The sequence below is a fragment of the Lepisma saccharinum genome, chromosome 8, assembly GCF_977018435.1.
Source record: "Lepisma saccharinum chromosome 8, izLepSacc3.1, whole genome shotgun sequence".
NCBI lineage: Eukaryota > Metazoa > Arthropoda > Insecta > Zygentoma > Lepismatidae > Lepisma > Lepisma saccharinum.
The window spans coordinates 19,666,034-19,684,279 of record NC_139236.1 but is presented as its reverse complement, the minus strand read 5'-3'; the positions used below and the strand labels follow the sequence as shown (position 1 = coordinate 19,684,279).

The 18,246-nt window shown below is 39.8% G+C and overlaps 1 protein-coding gene across 3 annotated transcripts in view; it reads right to left on the bottom strand.

Annotated features, from left to right (window-relative positions):
* Mgat4a (alpha-1,3-mannosyl-glycoprotein 4-beta-N-acetylglucosaminyltransferase a) overlaps positions 1–18,246 on the bottom strand; it is a 534,709-nt gene that overhangs the window by 339,868 nt on the left and 176,595 nt on the right. Inside the window, exon 2 of one of the 3 annotated variants that reach the window (XM_083126328.1) lies at positions 9,765–9,855. The exons of the other annotated variants lie outside the window; for them this stretch is intronic. The gene's annotated coding sequence lies outside the window, so the exon portion shown is untranslated. The remainder of the gene's footprint in view (positions 1–9,764; positions 9,856–18,246) is intronic. 3 annotated transcript variants of the gene reach the window in all.

Genomic DNA, 18,246 nt, shown 5'->3' with positions numbered 1-18,246 from the left:
GACCCCAAAAGTTAAGGTGTTAATATCTCGGATTTCCCCTTGTTCACAAACGAAATTTTTGCGTGCACATTCGTGCACAAACGATGCACTAACGTTTGGCACCATTTTGGTGCAAATCGGTGAAGGTGGGGGGGGCTGACCCCAAAAGTTAAGGTGTTAATATCTCGGATTTCCCCTTGTGCACAAACGAAATTTTTGCGTGCACATTCGTGCACAAACGATGCACTAACGTTTGGCACCATTTTTGTGAAAATCGGAGAAGGTGGGGGGGCTGACCCCAAAAGTTAAGGTGTTAATATCTCGGATTTCCCCTTGTGCACAAACGAAATTTTTGCGTGCACATTCGTGCACAAACGATGCACTAACGTTTGGCACCATTTTGGTGCAAATCGGTGAAGGTGGGGGGGCTGACCCCAAAAGTTAAGGTGTTAATATCTCGGATTTTTCCCTTGTGCACAAACGAAATTTTTGCGTGCACATTCGTGCACAAACGATGCACTAACGTTTGGCACCATTTTAGTGAAAATCGGAGAAAGTGGGTGGGGGGCTGACCCCAAAAGTTAAGGTGTTAATATCTCGGATTTCCCCTTGTGCACAAACGAAATTTTTGCGTGCACATTCGTGCACAAACGATGCACTAACGTTTGGCACCATTTTAGTGAAAATCGGAGAAGGTGGGGGGGGGGGGCTGACCCCAAAAGTTAAGGTGTTAATATCTCGGATTTCCCCTTGTGCACAAACGAAATTTTTGCGTGCACATTCGTGCACAAACGATGCACTAACGTTTGGCACCATTTTTGTGAAAATCGGAGAAGGTGGGGGGGCTGACCCCAAAAGTTAAGGTGTTAATATCTCGGATTTCCCCTTGTGCACAAACGAAATTTTTGCGTGCACATTCGTGCACAAACGATGCACTAACGTTTGGCACCATTTTGGTGCAAATCGGTGAAGGTGGGGGGGCTGACCCCAAAAGTTAAGGTGTTAATATCTCGGATTTTTCCCTTGTGCACAAACGAAATTTTTGCGTGCACATTCGTGCACCAACGATGCACTAACGTTTGGCACCATTTTAGTGAAAATCGGAGAAAGTGGGTGGGGGGCTGACCCCAAAAGTTAAGGTGTTAATATCTCGGATTTCCCCTTGTGCACAAACGAAATTTTTGCGTGCACATTCGTGCACAAACGATGCACTAACGTTTGGCACCATTTTGGTGCAAATCGGTGAAGGTGGGGGGGCTGACCCCAAAAGTTAAGGTGTTAATATCTCGGATTTCCCCTTGTGCACAAACGAAATTTTTGCGTGCACATTCGTGCACAAACGATGCACTAACGTTTGGCACCATTTTTGTGAAAATCGGAGAAGGTGGGGGGGCTGACCCCAAAAGTTAAGGTGTTAATATCTCGGATTTCCCCTTGTGCACAAACGAAATTTTTGCGTGCACATTCGTGCACAAACGATGCACTAACGTTTGGCACCATTTTGGTGCAAATCGGTGAAGGTGGGGGGGCTGACCCCAAAAGTTAAGGTGTTAATATCTCGGATTTCCCCTTGTGCACAAACGAAATTTTTGCGTGCACATTCGTGCACAAACGATGCACTAACGTTTGGCACCATTTTGGTGCAAATCGGTGAAGGTGGGGGGGCTGACCCCAAAAGTTAAGGTGTTAATATCTCGGATTTTTCCCTTGTGCACAAACGAAATTTTTGCGTGCACATTCGTGCACAAACGATGCACTAACGTTTGGCACCATTTTAGTGAAAATCGGAGAAAGTGGGTGGGGGGCTGACCCCAAAAGTTAAGGTGTTAATATCTCGGATTTCCCCTTGTGCACAAACGATGCACTAACGTTTGGCACCATTTTTGTGAAAATCGGAGAAGGTGGGGGGGCTGACCCCAAAAGTTAAGGTGTTAATATCTCGGATTTCCCCTTGTGCACAAACGAAATTTTTGCGTGCACATTCGTGCACAAACGATGCACTAACGTTTGGCACCATTTTAGTGAAAATCGGAGAAGGTGGGGGGGCTGACCCCAAAAGTTAAGGTGTTAATATCTCGGATTTCCCCTTGTGCACAAACGAAATTTTTGCGTGCACATTCGTGCACAAACGATGCACTAACGTTTGGCACCATTTTGGTGCAAATCGGTGAAGGTGGGGGGGCTGACCCCAAAAGTTAAGGTGTTAATATCTCGGATTTCCCCTTGTGCACAAACGAAATTTTTGCGTGCACATTCGTGCACAAACGATGCACTAACGTTTGGCACCATTTTAGTGAAAATCGGAGAAGGTGGGGGGGCTGACCCCAAAAGTTAAGGTGTTAATATCTCGGATTTCCCCTTGTGCACAAACGAAATTTTTGCGTGCACATTCGTGCACAAACGATGCACTAACGTTTGGCACCATTTTGGTGCAAATCGGTGAAGGTGGGGGGGCTGACCCCAAAAGTTAAGGTGTTAATATCTCGGATTTCCCCTTGTGCACAAACGAAATTTTTGCGTGCACATTCGTGCACAAACGATGCACTAACGTTTGGCACCATTTTAGTGAAAATCGGAGAAAGTGGGTGGGGGGCTGACCCCAAAAGTTAAGGTGTTAATATCTCGGATTTCCCCTTGTGCACAAACGAAATTTTTGCGTGCACATTCGTGCACAAACGATGCACTAACGTTTGGCACCATTTTAGTGAAAATCGGAGAAGGTGGGGGGGCTGACCCCAAAAGTTAAGGTGTTAATATCTCGGATTTCCCCTTGTGCACAAACGAAATTTTTGCGTGCACATTCGTGCACAAACGATGCACTAACGTTTGGCACCATTTTTGTGAAAATCGGAGAAGGTGGGGGGGCTGACCCCAAAAGTTAAGGTGTTAATATCTCGGATTTCCCCTTGTGCACAAACGAAATTTTTGCGTGCACATTCGTGCACAAACGATGCACTAACGTTTGGCACCATTTTGGTGCAAATCGGTGAAGGTGGGGGGGCTGACCCCAAAAGTTAAGGTGTTAATATCTCGGATTTCCCCTTGTGCACAAACGAAATTTTTGCGTGCACATTCGTGCACAAACGATGCACTAACGTTTGGCACCATTTTAGTGAAAATCGGAGAAGGTGGGGGGGCTGTCTAAATATACGTGAGAAGGAGGAAGAGAGATTGCAAAGAAGGGGAAAAAATAATGAAGTAAAGCAACTATATCGCACTTCTTAATCGTTAGAAGCAAAAAAGATTGAATGTAAAATGAATGAACATAGTAATGAAATAGGGCAATTTTTAATCTAATATGCAACAATTAGATCTGGCGTCCAATATCTGGACATATACGTATTCACAATTTCTAGCGTGAAGGAGAGTTGTGTAATTCAGTAACAAACAAAGAAGGCCTTTGATAAGAAAAGTGTGCGGGGTTTATTGTTATTTTCCCCGGTGTAATGTTGACAACACAAACAAACATCGTATGCGAGTTAATTTTGATCAGCATATGCGTTGTCTGATGATTCCACACGAATCCAAAAGGAGTGCGTCGAACATATCCATCGTCTAATTAACGATGAACCTATGAACATAAAAATATAAAGAAGAACACTTTTAAAAACGGGTGTATCGTGGCTCAACTTTAGGATTAACATCAGAAAGCAAAGTGCTTATTAACAATCATATGAAATACATTGTTGCATAAAAAGGCCAAAGGTTAATTCCACTGATTAACTAGGTTTCTTTCTAACCGTGGAATCAGTAGCGTAACTAACACATTCTGCGCCCCCCCCCCCCCCCGCAACTTTCAGTTGTGCGCCCTACTCGTTGAAAAAAAAATCCTTTCTAAAATATTAATTCACGCTTACAATATTTTAGGTACGGTATATGAAAATATGAAAATAGATACATGTAATTTGAATCAATGTAAAAACTGGTACGAAAGGTTAAGACAACAGAACCTTTAAAAAGTAGAATGAAAATACACTGTGACTACAAAAATTACGATATGAAATGACCATTACGAGTCCTCTGCGTCAGTCCACTCTATCTCGTTCTTGTCATTGTGCTTCAAGTAATTTTTGATCAATTTTAGCTTAAAAAACGACCTTTCAGCTGATGAAGACGTCACAGGTAGGGCCTAATACAGCATATAAACACTGCATACGTCAGGAATGCTACTAGTCAGAATGTTGTTTTCTATCAAGAGGAATTCTGCAACTTCGCTAATGTTTGAGATGTTTCTTCTTTTGATTTCAGTTGACACTACATTCCGAAAACAAACCATTTTGGTTGCTACATTAAAGATAAATTTTTTTCACATTTCTCCCAGAAATTAGTACCGGATTCCAATGTTTGTCGGTGTGTTCCGTTAGGGCGGTGGAGCTTGAAAAGGTGAAGCTTTCTTTGATTTGTTTCATACTCTGAAATCTATTGTTTACTTAATTTATTAGAATATCTAAAGCACGGTAGAAAAGCGCAATTTTCTTGCCTGTCGTCTACCCTTCGGCGACGTAATCAATAACTTGAACTATTCAGCGAATAAAGATTTTCTTCTAGGTAATTTACGCTTTACTTTTCTAGCGATTAAAATTTTCTGTTTGCAGTTGTAGGGGCATAAAAATATAATTTGTTTGGTTGAAAATATATTTTAATTGAAAATATATTTTAACACCGAAAGGAAAACTTCTGTGAGCTATATGTCTGTCTTAATTTATCATTCTTACTGCAGAATTACATTGAATCTGAAGCAGTAACTTTTGCACATGTGAACATGGAGGAAAGTGACAACGAAAGTGATCATAGTGTACAGGATATAGACTCAGAAATTGAAACATCAAATTGCAGTGAAGAGAAAGATGATGTAGAATCGACCCTTCCTAATACAAATATGTATGATACATCGTTGGAGAGGGGATGACTCAAGGATTCTAGAAATGTAGGATTTATGGTGAGGAAACGATTGGAAGTGGAAAGAAACATTGTTTTAAGTTTGAGGAACTTCCATTAAAAATGAAACACAATGAGCGTAATTTCCGTGAATATTTAAGTTAAATACCTAATTTGTTATGTATGGGTTGTTGGGTTTAGTTATCTTAGCATAAATAATACACTTAGTGCATTTATGCTAAGAGAACCAACCTAACGGACTTAAACTAACAAACGTTGGCAATCCTCGAAAAACGTCGCAACGCAAGGTTGTCCTCACGTTGTGCGATAAGGAAGACAAGTGAAGTTAGGGTTTCTCTTATTGCCCAACGATCAGACAACCTTGAACAATAAAAAAACAAAAAACAAATATTTACTAAACAAATTGAAGAAAAACAAATGAAAATAATTTACAGCTATCAAAATATAGAAACTTCAACGTCCAAAAATAAAATGAAAATCATAAATACGGACGAAAACACAAAATAAAGAAAGTTTAATCCTAGTGGAAATTTGCATGTATATCCACGTTAAAAACCAAAGTTCGACCTGGCAATACCGTGTTTTTACAACATGAATGTGAATACAAGAAGAAAGCTACGGTAAGTAATGTAAGAAAGTTTGTATTATTTCTCAGAACAGGAACATCTAATTGAAAAATGCACAGTGCCAAATAGGAGCTCGAATTATAAGTACGCGTACTACGAGTGAACATTTTTTTCTTACGCTGAAATGGTAAAACAAAAGGGTCGATTGTGCAGTATAGCCAAGATGATGGTGAAGGATCCAGCATAAACTACTTTTCATGGAAAAAAAAAAACCGCTGCAAGTGGTCAAAAATGCCGCCAGTTTCATCGAAAACTCGCAGAAGTAACAGAAAATCCAAACTCAGCTGATCGTGGGACGAAGAGTAAACGGTGCTGTTTATGCCTACGTACGCAAAACGGAAAGAACCCATGTGCAACTCAACCCGGGAAAGAGACGTTGCCAAGTTTCGTCGTGATGCCATCCCTATACTCAATACACATGCCTTTCCATGCGGTCCAATGTTGGGCATTCTTGACTTGTGGAAACCTCTGTGTAGGCATGAGCTTCTGGAACGAAACTCGCAGGGAAGCGTTACGACATACGAATGCAACAAGGCAAATTCTCAAAATCTTGCACCGATTAGGAGGGTCAGGGGGAGGAGGCAAAGACCGGCAACTCATTAACATAGTGACCACAATAACTGACCTACATTTACTTTTTAAAATATTGTAATGACGGTTATCGGGCAGTATCAATTACAACTGACACTACATGACAACCATAATTATAATAATTGTTAATAATGAACTTTTGTATTCAATGTATGAATAGGAGAAATTACTGAAAGGAGAAGGAATAATAACAGCAGCAAAACAGAAATTTTATAGATGTAGCCTACTGTAAAAAGAAAGTGTCAACACACTTTAACTTGTAGGTGCAAGAAAATAATTTGCAATTTCTTATGAAAAGACAACATATTCGTATTAAATTATGGCTTTCCTCAAAATCAAGTTACAAAACCACAAATTCAGGAAGAATATAGGAAATCAACCGCGATTCTCAGAGGAAGGGGGTGGGGGGTGACCTAATCTCCACGGTTGGGAGTTCCTTGGATTCACCGTATCAAATCAAACAATACTGAATACGTATGTCAAAGTTTGCTTGTGTCTACTTTATGTACAGATAGGGTAATCGGAACTGGATTTACGTGTATAATGGAATCAAAACTACGCATTGGGAATGCAACCTTGTTAGCATTACCACATCGGGAACGGTATATATCGAATGGATTTGTTTCTGCATTACTGTGCTTACCAATCGGTACAGTGTGTTCAATTTATCCCGTCCTGGTAATATTTAAGTGAATTCATTTATGTAATTTCATAATTTATCTTTCGAAACCCTTCTTTTGCAGTCTGAGAAGGCGGTGTCTGTCCACTGTTTATAAATCTCAAGAAGATGCATGCTCGATTAATTGAATCGGCTTATATTACTTCGCTGTTCTACCACTTTTGGCTAATCGCGATGAGTACGAGTGATGATATGATGAAACTGATGAGGGGACATATACACAAAGAACACTCATGACCATGCATATATCATCCGCTTTCTCCTACGTGTTGTCCCTGCGATGTTCTTGGGAAGTACCGTCATAAAAAGCACCCAAGATACCTACATAAAACAAAGGAAAATTCAACTTCCGGTTATACAAGGGGCCGTGTAATGGAACTTCCGGCGAAGATGGAGGAACAACAAAATAGCAACGTAGGAGATGCTAGAAGCTTACACGTTTCTGCGAAGTTTATGTGAAGTTTATAAGAGAGAAACAGGCAATGGAATTTCGAATGAAGCATCCCCCCACCCCCATACCGGAGAGGTTTCCAAAATAGGATTTCGCAATTCTGCCGAACAATGTAGCAGCAAAGCACATTCCATACTTTGCGAATTTTATGCATCCATAATACCTGTGTGGTTTATGATTTCACTTGGTCGTTAACTTGTATTCTTCTGGCAGGAAAACAAGTCTACTTCACGTTCTATATGTGGAAACGAATTGTTGGGGAGGGTAAGAAGAAAACAGGAAGATAATAAATTGCACAATGAAAGTGCTTTTGTGGACAGTCTCCTATCGGCTTACGACTAACATGCAATCATTCTTTTACTCTTTGTGTCAGGGTACACATTAGGAGAAATCAACCTTTCAGTGATTCTGCAAAGGTTTCAAACAACCCACTTAGTGATGTCTGAAGCCATAGCAGTCGCAAACTGGCAAGCTCACACAATAATTTCTTTAGCAATCGCGAACTTGTAAGTAACAAGAGTTATCAGTTCTTTAGCAGTCACGCACTTGTAGGTAACAAGAGTTATCAGTTCTTTACCAGTCACGAACTTGTAGGTAACAAGAGTTATCAGTTCTTTAGTAGTCACGAACTTGTAGGTAACAAGAGTTATCAGTTCTTTACCAGTCACGAACTTGTATGTAACAAGTTATCAGTTCTTTAGTAGTCACGAACTTGTAGGTAACAAGGGTTATCAGTTCTTTACCAGTCACGAACTTGTATGTAACAAGAGTTATCAGTTCTTTAGTAGTCACGAACTTGTATGTAACAAGAGTTATCAGTTCTTTAGTAGTCACGAACTTGTATGTAACAAGAGTTATTAGTTCTTTAGTAGTCACGAACTTGTAGGTAACAAGGGTTATCAGTTCTTTACCAGTCACGAACTTGTAGGTAACAAGGGTTATCAGTTCTTTACCAGTCACGAACTTGTATGTAACAAGAGTTATCAGTTCTTTAGAAGTCACGAACTTGTATGTAACAAGAGTTATCTTTTTATCTTATACTGGTCGCATTTCCAACGGGCAGCTGGGAAAGAACGAATCAGCCATAAGTTGAATTATCTTCGACTGACATGGGGCATTTTCGAGTTACAAGGCACCGAAAGTTTCTGGCGGAATGAAACAAATAAGCATCGGATACACAGAATGTTGCCAAACGTACTGTAAAACAGGAGAGAGAGAGAGAGTTGATCAGCGTTGTTACTGGATAAAAGGTGTGTAATAGTACAGAAAGTACGGAAAATTAGTACACAAAACACCCAAACACTGTACAAACAAGCTCATAAAAAGAACTGACAAAAACAGACGAACGCTTGGGAAAATTGTAACAGGAGAGCTATATAGCAAAAAGTAGGTCAGTATAGCACCTTCGTCTGGCAGGTGAGAGAGTCAGCTTGTTTCAGCAGTCAAGAGCTCGTAGACCAGAAAGTCAACTAGTTTTTAACGGTCACGAGCTGACGGGACGGTAAATCGAGCATTTCTTAGCATTCTATAACTGTGTTGCCTGGTTCACCTATTGGTTCTATCACAACGGCCTGGCTTCGTGTATGCTGAAATGAAAATGCTTGAAGAATGCTCCTGCTCTCAACGAACAAGAAATCATTCTGTTGTCAGACAGAACGTTACATGGCTCCTTCTATAACCCAATGCACTTCGTATGGTTGTAGAGAGGGGCAATTCCTCCATCACCCTTTCCTGTGACGGTTGTCACACAAAACGCACGGTAAATGGATTAGAAGCCACCATCCCAAAACTGAAGTCATAAAACGGCATAATTTAAAAAATGCCTTTAACTCTTTCACGTACTTGCTCATTTTGCACCATACCGATCAACCTAATCCATCTTATGGCTGCAAAACGCACATCTCAATGATTTCAAGTCTGCCATGTCCCTCTTCCCCATTGTGCACATTTTCGATCCATGCAACAGTGCATTTTACAGCAGTTCATGTGCCTGCTTAATTCTAGATTACTTTTAGAACCTAAAAAGGTAAAACAAACGCCAATTTTGCAGTGGCTATTCTCCTTCTCTTCTTTTTCCCATATTTCAAATCACTTGTCAAAGTTCCTCGCAAAGTCGCAAACATCTAGATCTAGAATCTTTAATTTGATTTCATTAACTCTTTCTCCGTTTATGCTAAAGAACAGCAACTTAATCTTCATGTTTCAGACCTTTGATTCCCTTGAATTTACTTAAAAATAACAAGCTGGAACAAATAATTAAAAACTTTTCCTTGCATTTACTTAAAATTAACAAGCTGGAACAATTTATCAAAAACTTATCCTTGCATTTACTTAAAATTAACAAGCTGGAACAATTGATTAAAAACTTATCCTTGCATTTACTTAAAATTAACAAGCTGGAACAATTAATTAAAAACTTATCCTTGCATTTACTTAAAATTAACAAGCTGGAACAATTGATTAAAAACTTATCCTTGCATTTACTTAAAATTAACAAACTGTAACAATTAATTAAAAACTTATAGCCTCCGTAACTTACCACACGAAGGTTCAAAGTCAAAGATATGTATATGATGCTGCACAAATGTAGTGAATCTGAGATGAAGTCCACATGTGGAAGAATGCCATACCTGAAAACGAAAAAAGGAATGTTCAATTATTAAGTAATAGAGTAACTAACGATGTATATTACTATTTTGAACTGTTATTAATATGATTGATTTCTGGAAACTACTTAACTCGCATACGGTCATGGCAATGAGTGTGACCCAAGACGAGTGAAAGTAGCAACTTTTTCATTATATTGCAATGAATGTACTGAAAATAATACTACACTTCGACAAGCCAGTGCCCTGTACATAGAATTTCATTTAGATCGACACAAGGGTGGACAAAATATTGCCAAGTAGGATCTTGTTTCGGTATCCATGACTGCTAGGGATTATTTTAATTTCTTTATAAGCATCTACTTAATTTAAAGTGCTTCCTTTCTTTTTCTTTTCTGAAATTTTATCGTAGTACTACAAGATATTCAGCTAGGCGGCCGTAGACACAGGAGCGAGGGGAGGAGTCGATCCATTTCATTGTATCACCATTCATTTTCATCTTCGCGATTATCCAAAAGTGGCAGAAAAGCGAAGTAAAAACAATCAGTTTAATCAATCAATGAAACGGAACACTGAAAGACAAAAAAGTTGTAAGAAAGTAAACGTTACGTGAAAATATTGGCGTCCTATTAAATTAATATACTACTGTAAGTTTGCAAAGAAACAGATGTAAAAATTTCTTGCTCACTTCGCTCGCAACTCGTTCACGCTCTTTACGGAATGGTAACATCAACTTCTATTTATTACTTAAAACATTTATTGTATACGTTCTGTTCATTACGATGTACAGTCAACGGCAAAGATAATGGTAGGCAAATTATCCACCGATATTTTCATTACTTCTTTATTCTACATCCTGTGTTGTTTTAGGGAATGAAACTACATTTGTTCGAAGCAGGTGCTGTTCTCTACTTATGGAAGTCATTATTTCAATTCATTGTCATCATATTGTGTAATTCAAACAGAATGAAAATGGTGGTGGACAATTCATCTAATGTTTCTTTCGTCGTTGGGTGTACGAAAAGTACCCTAGTAATGATTAACTTACATTACTTTGTGTATATTACTAATAGAAGACCTAAATATGGGATAGGTTTGTAATATGGAATGGTAGGATATCTCTCCTCCATGCCGCTAGTCGTGGTGGTGGGGGGGAATAATGTATAGTAATGTATAGGTATTTAGCCTGTTGTGAAACATGGCGGGAGACATGCTTTTGAGTTATTTGCGGTGGATGGATTATCGAAAGTGAGTTCTTACTTTATGTGTTTCTCTTCCTAATGTCATGTAGCCTAAACATAATGAGGGGCCCACCAGAGCCCACCATCAAACAGCCTGCCTGCCGACGCATTTATTTACGCTGTATTACTCCGCATTCCGTGCACCACACACACACAATTCTCGAATAAAATTATCCGATATGCCATCTGGTGAGATTTTCAGGAACCACTCCATGTAGGCCAGCGACTTCGCTGCGCTTCGCTGTGTTGAAGCCGTTTAAAGCATGGGGAACTTGAGAAAAAGTAACGTCTGCTGTTCAGTTTATTGCTCTAAATCGTTTTGTGGGCCAGGACAAGTGAAAAGCTTACATGTGTTTTCCACCCCGTGGAATCAACAAAATGAAATTTCTAAATAAATCAGGGAGAACTGATTGACAAGATCGGCATAACTGAAATGCGGTAAGGCAATTACTAAGAATGCACGAGTCTGTTCACTTTATTTTCCGAAAGATGATTTTATTACCATGAAAGTAAGTTTTTAATTGTTCTTTATGAATATAACATTTCTTTCGAAAACAATGTATTATGTATGTAATTTGGAACAGGTGCAAGTCGATTAAGTGCGAAGATGATAATAGTTTGAGAATTAATTAATGTCTGTAACCATAAAGGTAAGTCAGAAGAAGGAAATTAACATGCTAATGTTGCTGTTTCAATTAATAAGTCAATTTTCAGTGAAGACTGAAGAGATCGTCAATGAAATTGTTGTTATTATTATCCTGTGTTGTTATTAAACCAGCCTGCCTCTTTGGGGGGGGGGGGGGGGGAACTGCAACGGCACGTTTACATTTTTCTCCTGCCCAAGCTTTGCAATACAGGTGAATTGCTATATTTTCAAATCATTTCTGAGAGCCCCAGTTACAACCGAGGTGCAGATGAAACAACACTGCTTTGAAGAACCAGTGCGTCGGTATACATTAGTTTCGTGTGAGTTTTCCGTGTTATTTTTGCCTATCATAATTAAATGCTTCGCTCTCAGCACAGCTTCACCTTCGTTAGAGTTCATGGAATTCACATTGCATTCGCAATATTTAAAAATATCGCGTAATTTAAACGTTTCTTCCATATCAGCAATGACAACACGCTGCTACTACGTAGTACTACTGAATGTAAACAAAGATTTATCCTACATAGAGCGGCCATATTGGAAGCGACACTAGCGAATTGGACCTTCCCGATGGCGTAGTGGTAACGTCGTCGCCTTGTAATCAATGGACAGTAATATCTCTATCAAATAACTTGGTACAGCCAAGAGAAAAATCGGCATTGTTTTCACTAAAACAGGTCCGAAAATTTATATAATTCAATATTCCTGTTTCGAAGGCAAGGTAAAGTTGTTTTTCACGATATAGTTTAAGTTGTAAGAACTTTAGTATTGGTCAAGGGATCCCGAGTTCGATACCCGGTGGAGGTACATTGCACAGTGGTTGGGATCCCACATTAAACTGTAGGTCCAGTCCCGATTAGCCTTTCTGTGCACAAAGTGGACTTAAGACAACAATTCAAAGAAACTCAGACGCAACTGAGAGGACAGTGCAGGAATAAGAGCGAGGTAACGTAACGGCTATAACCTTGACAACAGAGATTTAACGTTACTGTAACACGTTATGAATTGACTACCTTACTGCTCCGTGCGGTTGGCTAAACGCAAGCAAGTCTCCCCACTAATAAGCAGGCCAGATCCGGCTTACAAGAACACCACATGGAAGAGTCCAAAAATATCGAGCGCATTTCTGACAAGTCACTCTTGTGTGTTGGGGCCACGGAACTAAACACCATGTATTTTTTAACAAGTCACTTCGCGATTATGTAACGTAGGAGCCTCGGGGAAGGAGCGGCTCGGCTTTTCCAGTCTGCGAGCGAAGTTTATCAGCTGCCAGCAGCCTGCAGCTGGAGGACCAATGGTGGCGAGGAGGAAAGAAAGGCCCGACCTATTTCCTCATGAAAAAATATATTTTTATTACTATGCAGGCTTCCACGTGCATCATCATCGTTGCATAACTTCAATGATCATGCTTTCGTCCTTAACAAGTGCATAATAAGTGGTATTAAGGGTGGTTTTGCAACAATGCTTCACGTGGAATGAAAAGGTTGTGTCTAGAAAGGAACACCTGTCTGCTGGCGATTTCCAATGATTGCTGAGAAAGCTTACAATAGGGTGAGTCAAAAGTCAGGTTACATAGGGATTTATAGTGTGCACCTTGAACATCAATGCATTTGTTTCCAGCTCTCCAGAACCTTTTGCAGAACGTCCGGCATAATCATGTCTGCACATTACACTATGCGTTCCTTCAGAGTGCTGGATGCTCTGAATCTTAACTGAGTAGACGAGCGCCTCTAAATTACCCCAAAGGACAAAATCCATTGATCTGGAGACCGTGGTGGCCACAGAACGGGACCACGACGACTGATCCATGCACCAGAAAACTGGACATTCTGCCATTCACGGACAATTAACAAGACAAGGAAACCTTCCTATGCAACCTGACTTTTGACTCACCCTGTATAAAGCTGTACTTTGTATACTGTGTGTAAACGAGGCATCAAGGAGCAAAATGTTACCAAGAAAAGTTATTAGTTTTAATGTTCCACATTTTATGTTTTTTTGTAACGGAAATGTTTAAAAAGGCAATTTCTTCTGTTAACGCAAAACCCATCGCAGTCACCTAGTTACATACATTTAGTAAAGAGATTAATGAACCATTCATGTTCTTCTAGGAACATCACAATTTTTATGTGATAAGTAGCACGCATAAGCACAAGGGGGTCACTGCAATACAGCAAACAACAAATAAACTTTCATGACGAGTAAATGATATTAGGGTGAACAACTTTTCTTAATAATATTTTGCTCCTTGGGCCACTTTTCAATGCTTCTAACCTTGAAACACTGTATTTTATAGCATGTATGTATGCAACCGCGCGGTTCCAGAATTGCGGTTGCGACTGATCTTTTTTCTTGTTTATGTCGGAAAGTGGCAAAGTTTTAAATATGATCTGTAAAGGTAGTCTTCTATATTGGGTAAACCCCTCGCAACGCTTCTTACGCACCATATGCGAGTATAGTGACTTGGTCGAAAGGAATAAGTTCGGTAACTTCTACCTGACGCAGTCTCTGCTGGCTTCACAATGTTTTCATACAATACTACTGTTTTCAGTATCTTATTCTAGGGTAAAACTAAATGCCAGTTTGAACCGTGAATCTGTTCAGCAGGGTTTTACACACACACACAAAGACAGACAGTAGGGTGAAAATTAACAGGTTCGGTCCGGAGATTTGATTTCCACAAAACAAGCATCCCCATATAACTAACCGTTGTTAATTTTCATTCTTTCCAGAAAAAAACTATCCTCCCCTCCCAACCACCACCTCTAATTTGACAATGAGGGTCGCGGCGGTATAGTCGGTAGGGTGGGAGACCTGGGTTCTATACCCGGGATGGGTGTTTTCGGGTGCAGCATGGTGAGTCTGGAGTTCACCTGTCTAATAAAAGGGTACCCGGGGGTATCCCTAGGGGGAAAGGCGGCCGGAGCGTGATGCTGATCACATCGCTTCCACAAATTGCCGCGATTGTAACTTTGTCGGGAGCTATTTCCACCTCCCTTATATGCCTTTACGGCATGTTGTGATGTGCACGAAGAGCTGTAAGGTGTGACCTTTTCAGAAAGCGCCCAAGAGTCAATTTCACTTCGACGAAGCTGGACCCACAGACAAGACAATCTTCTGTGGGATCTGTTGTTCCATAAATTTGCGTTTGTGAGTGTTCCTTGATTCATTCCATCACCATTCATTCCCATCGTTGCAATTAACCAAAAGTGACAGAAAAGGAACTTAAAATAACAAAAACAATGTGTACGGAAAGATTCACCGCTACACATACATATACAAGGTGTTTCAGTGGGAAGTCCTGCTTTTTAAATAGCTATATCATTCGACAAAATAACATTGCAATAACGCTACTGTGTAAAAATTAGAGGAAAACTGTGGGAGAATGACTTACCATCACATCAAATGCTGACCTGCATTCTCTTCAAGACGCATTCTTGCACGTTTCGCCATGTTTTCTGATATACGCCTCAATATGTCTGCGCCAATATTATTTATTTCAGCCGTGATGTTTGCCTGGAGATCCTGAATAGGGGTTTTCAAAACAGAATGTTGAAAACTCCACGAGTTTGTGCGTCGTTTGAGTGCACTTGATATGTGACTACCGGCATGGACATGAAGTTACAATTAATATCAAATGTGGGACTTCCCACTGAAACACCCAGTATTACACTAGTCAAACCCTTAAAAGTCCAACAAAAATTACAGGATAGACTGTATGCGGCTCAAATTTGCATGAGGTATCAAATGTTATTTATAAGACAATCTCGTGGCTGCAACACTGATCAAGTGAGCTTCAAAACGACTTCCTTGAAATTTTAAAGATGGCGCCTCCTATACACGCTTGCACCAGTGAAGGGGAGTGCTCTCTTGCCCTCAGTCAGCCTAAAAGTTACAGAAATTTCTCGGCAAATGAAAATTCAATATCTCTGTGTATGCTTATCACACCATCAAGTTTATTAATGGAGGAGAAAGTTCGACAATGGCCTCAGTTCGCTGGCAGATGGGTGAAAAACCTTCGCAGTGGCTCATAAGTGACTGCACGTGGGTCCCAAAGACTTATTGTTCTTAAGGTATACAGGCACTAACTCAAAGTTGGAAATATATGTAGATCAGCAATAGGTCTGTGCTAAAATACAGCAAGCTTACATACAGAAATCTACTAGATAAGAAACAAATATAGATTAACGTTATCATTTGGCTCTCCCTTGTATATAATACATAAACACACCTGAGATGCCAATGAAATCAGGTTCGTTTATTTACAATTCTAACGAATTTCAAATTACGAAATACTTAATTTTTCCAAAAGCGTGTTTAAAAACACACACCGAGTATTTTTTATTACCTCGAACAACTGCAAGGATAAACTTTGTTAAGAGTGAAACATACTACACGCTTACTTCTGCTTAATATAATCCTCACGAATTGCGGAGGACTCATCTGGATCCGGGTAACTGATTAAACTGGCGGGCGTGTCCAGATCACACGCCTTACACGCAACTGGCTCCAACCAGTTACTTTTCGTATTCGTAATTCCTGACCGAAAATTTATCTGGTCGTAACGTAACCGGAGGAGTCTTGCGCCTTTAATAGGCCGTAAATTCTTGCTCCAAGTTTACGAAAAGTTTCATCTTGGCTCTAAAATGAGGCTCGCGCGCAGTAAACACAGTAATTTCATAAAAAGCCACTTAGCCGAGAAAGCATGCAGTGCTTACAAAAGGAAATCGATATGCGTGTATTACTTTCCTGCGCGCAAGCAGCTGCATAGTTTCCCCCGAGAAAGCATGCAGTATTTTTCACACACATTACGAAACTGATAGCTGTGTGGCATCCCGCTGCCGTGTGAAGAAAGAAGCGTAGCTTGAGCAGACGAGTACGTAGGTAATTCCGTTTCGGATCTAAGAAACATATGCTACAATTCCATCGACTTCTGTTCTATTTCCCTGATGCGGTGAGCCCGATGGTGAGGTGACAGCTGGGACTAGCGACGTGGCGTAGATAAAGTGGTGGCTGCTATATAGCCATTATAATGGATTCGCATGAGCACAATGTGGGTTGATGTGGACGTTGCACACAGGTGTACCTTGTAGATCACTGTAAGGCCAGACTGACTATCCAAGATAATATACTAGGAGATGATAAAAATACAATTAAGAATAAAGCTAAAATATTTTTAAAATCAGCTAAAGAGATCGGTTTCGAAGTTAGCAAAGAGAAAACTAAATATATGCTTACAGGCCGAAACCAAGTGTCAAAAATCTAATTATTGATAACAACTCTTTTTATACAGTTTCCAAATTCAAGCATTTAGGAGTAAAACTAACAAATGTACATGACATAAAAAGGAAATAACAAGCAGATTTAATTCAGGAAGTGCGTGTTACTTTTCTCTTCATAAACTTTTATCTTCTAAGAAACTAAAAATTAAGATATACAAAACAGTAAGCTTGCCTGTAGTACAATATGGATGTCAAACTTGGTACCTTACATTAAAAGAGGAACATACATTAAAAGAGGAACATAAATTAAAAGTATTTGAAAATAAAATCCTTAGAAAAAAATTTGGACCTAAAAGGGATGAGGAGACAGGTGAGTGGAGAAGGTTACATAATTTAGAACTTCATAATTTGTATTCATCTCCAGATATTATTAGAATAATTAAATGAAGAAAACTTAGGTGGGCAGGCCATGTGGCAAGAATGGGAAACGAAAGTAGAGTTTACAGGATTCTTGTTGGGAAACCTGATGGTAAAAGACCTGTAGGAAGGCAAGGACGAAGATGGAGGGATAACCTAAAGGAAATCGGTAGAATGAAGAAGATTGGATTGATCTTGCCCAGGATAGGGACAGATGGAAGGCCTGTTTTGCTGCAGCCATAAACCTTCGGGTTTAAAAAAGTTAGTTAGTTGTTACTTAACAATAGGTCACTCTAAAGAGAAATTAACTTTTAAGGCAACAAGTCTCTCCGATTGTTCTAGTAATCACTAAACCGATTGCATTAAATATATTCAGAATTCCTGCTGCACACTTCTAGGGGTTGTAGAGGTGACTTACGTTAGTAAATCAGGTTTTGATTGATAAGGAACCCACGTCCGGAATCACCCTGTATAATCGAATCAACAACCGATGAAAACACTACATTGGCTGTCAGGATTTTGATAGGTTTATTTCTGTTTAGCACGTAGTCTACAGTAAACTCGTGCACTAACAAATTTTCTTCAAGTAATTATCATCAAAAAGGCTAACTGTTATTGGCAGTAAATATGCAATAATTAACAACAAATATTTTTTTAAAGAGCCGAAGACCTCCCCAATGGCGTAGTGGTAACTTTGTTGTATTGTTGTCCGGGGTTCGATACCCGGTGGAGGTACATAGTGATTCGGATCCCACTTTAAAGTGTAGATCCACTCCCGATTAGCCTATATGTGCATAAAGTGGACTAAAAACAACAATTCGAACCAACTGAAACCGCTAATAAGAGCCGCGGTGGTCAGTAGGGCGTCCGACTGCCACGAGAGACACCC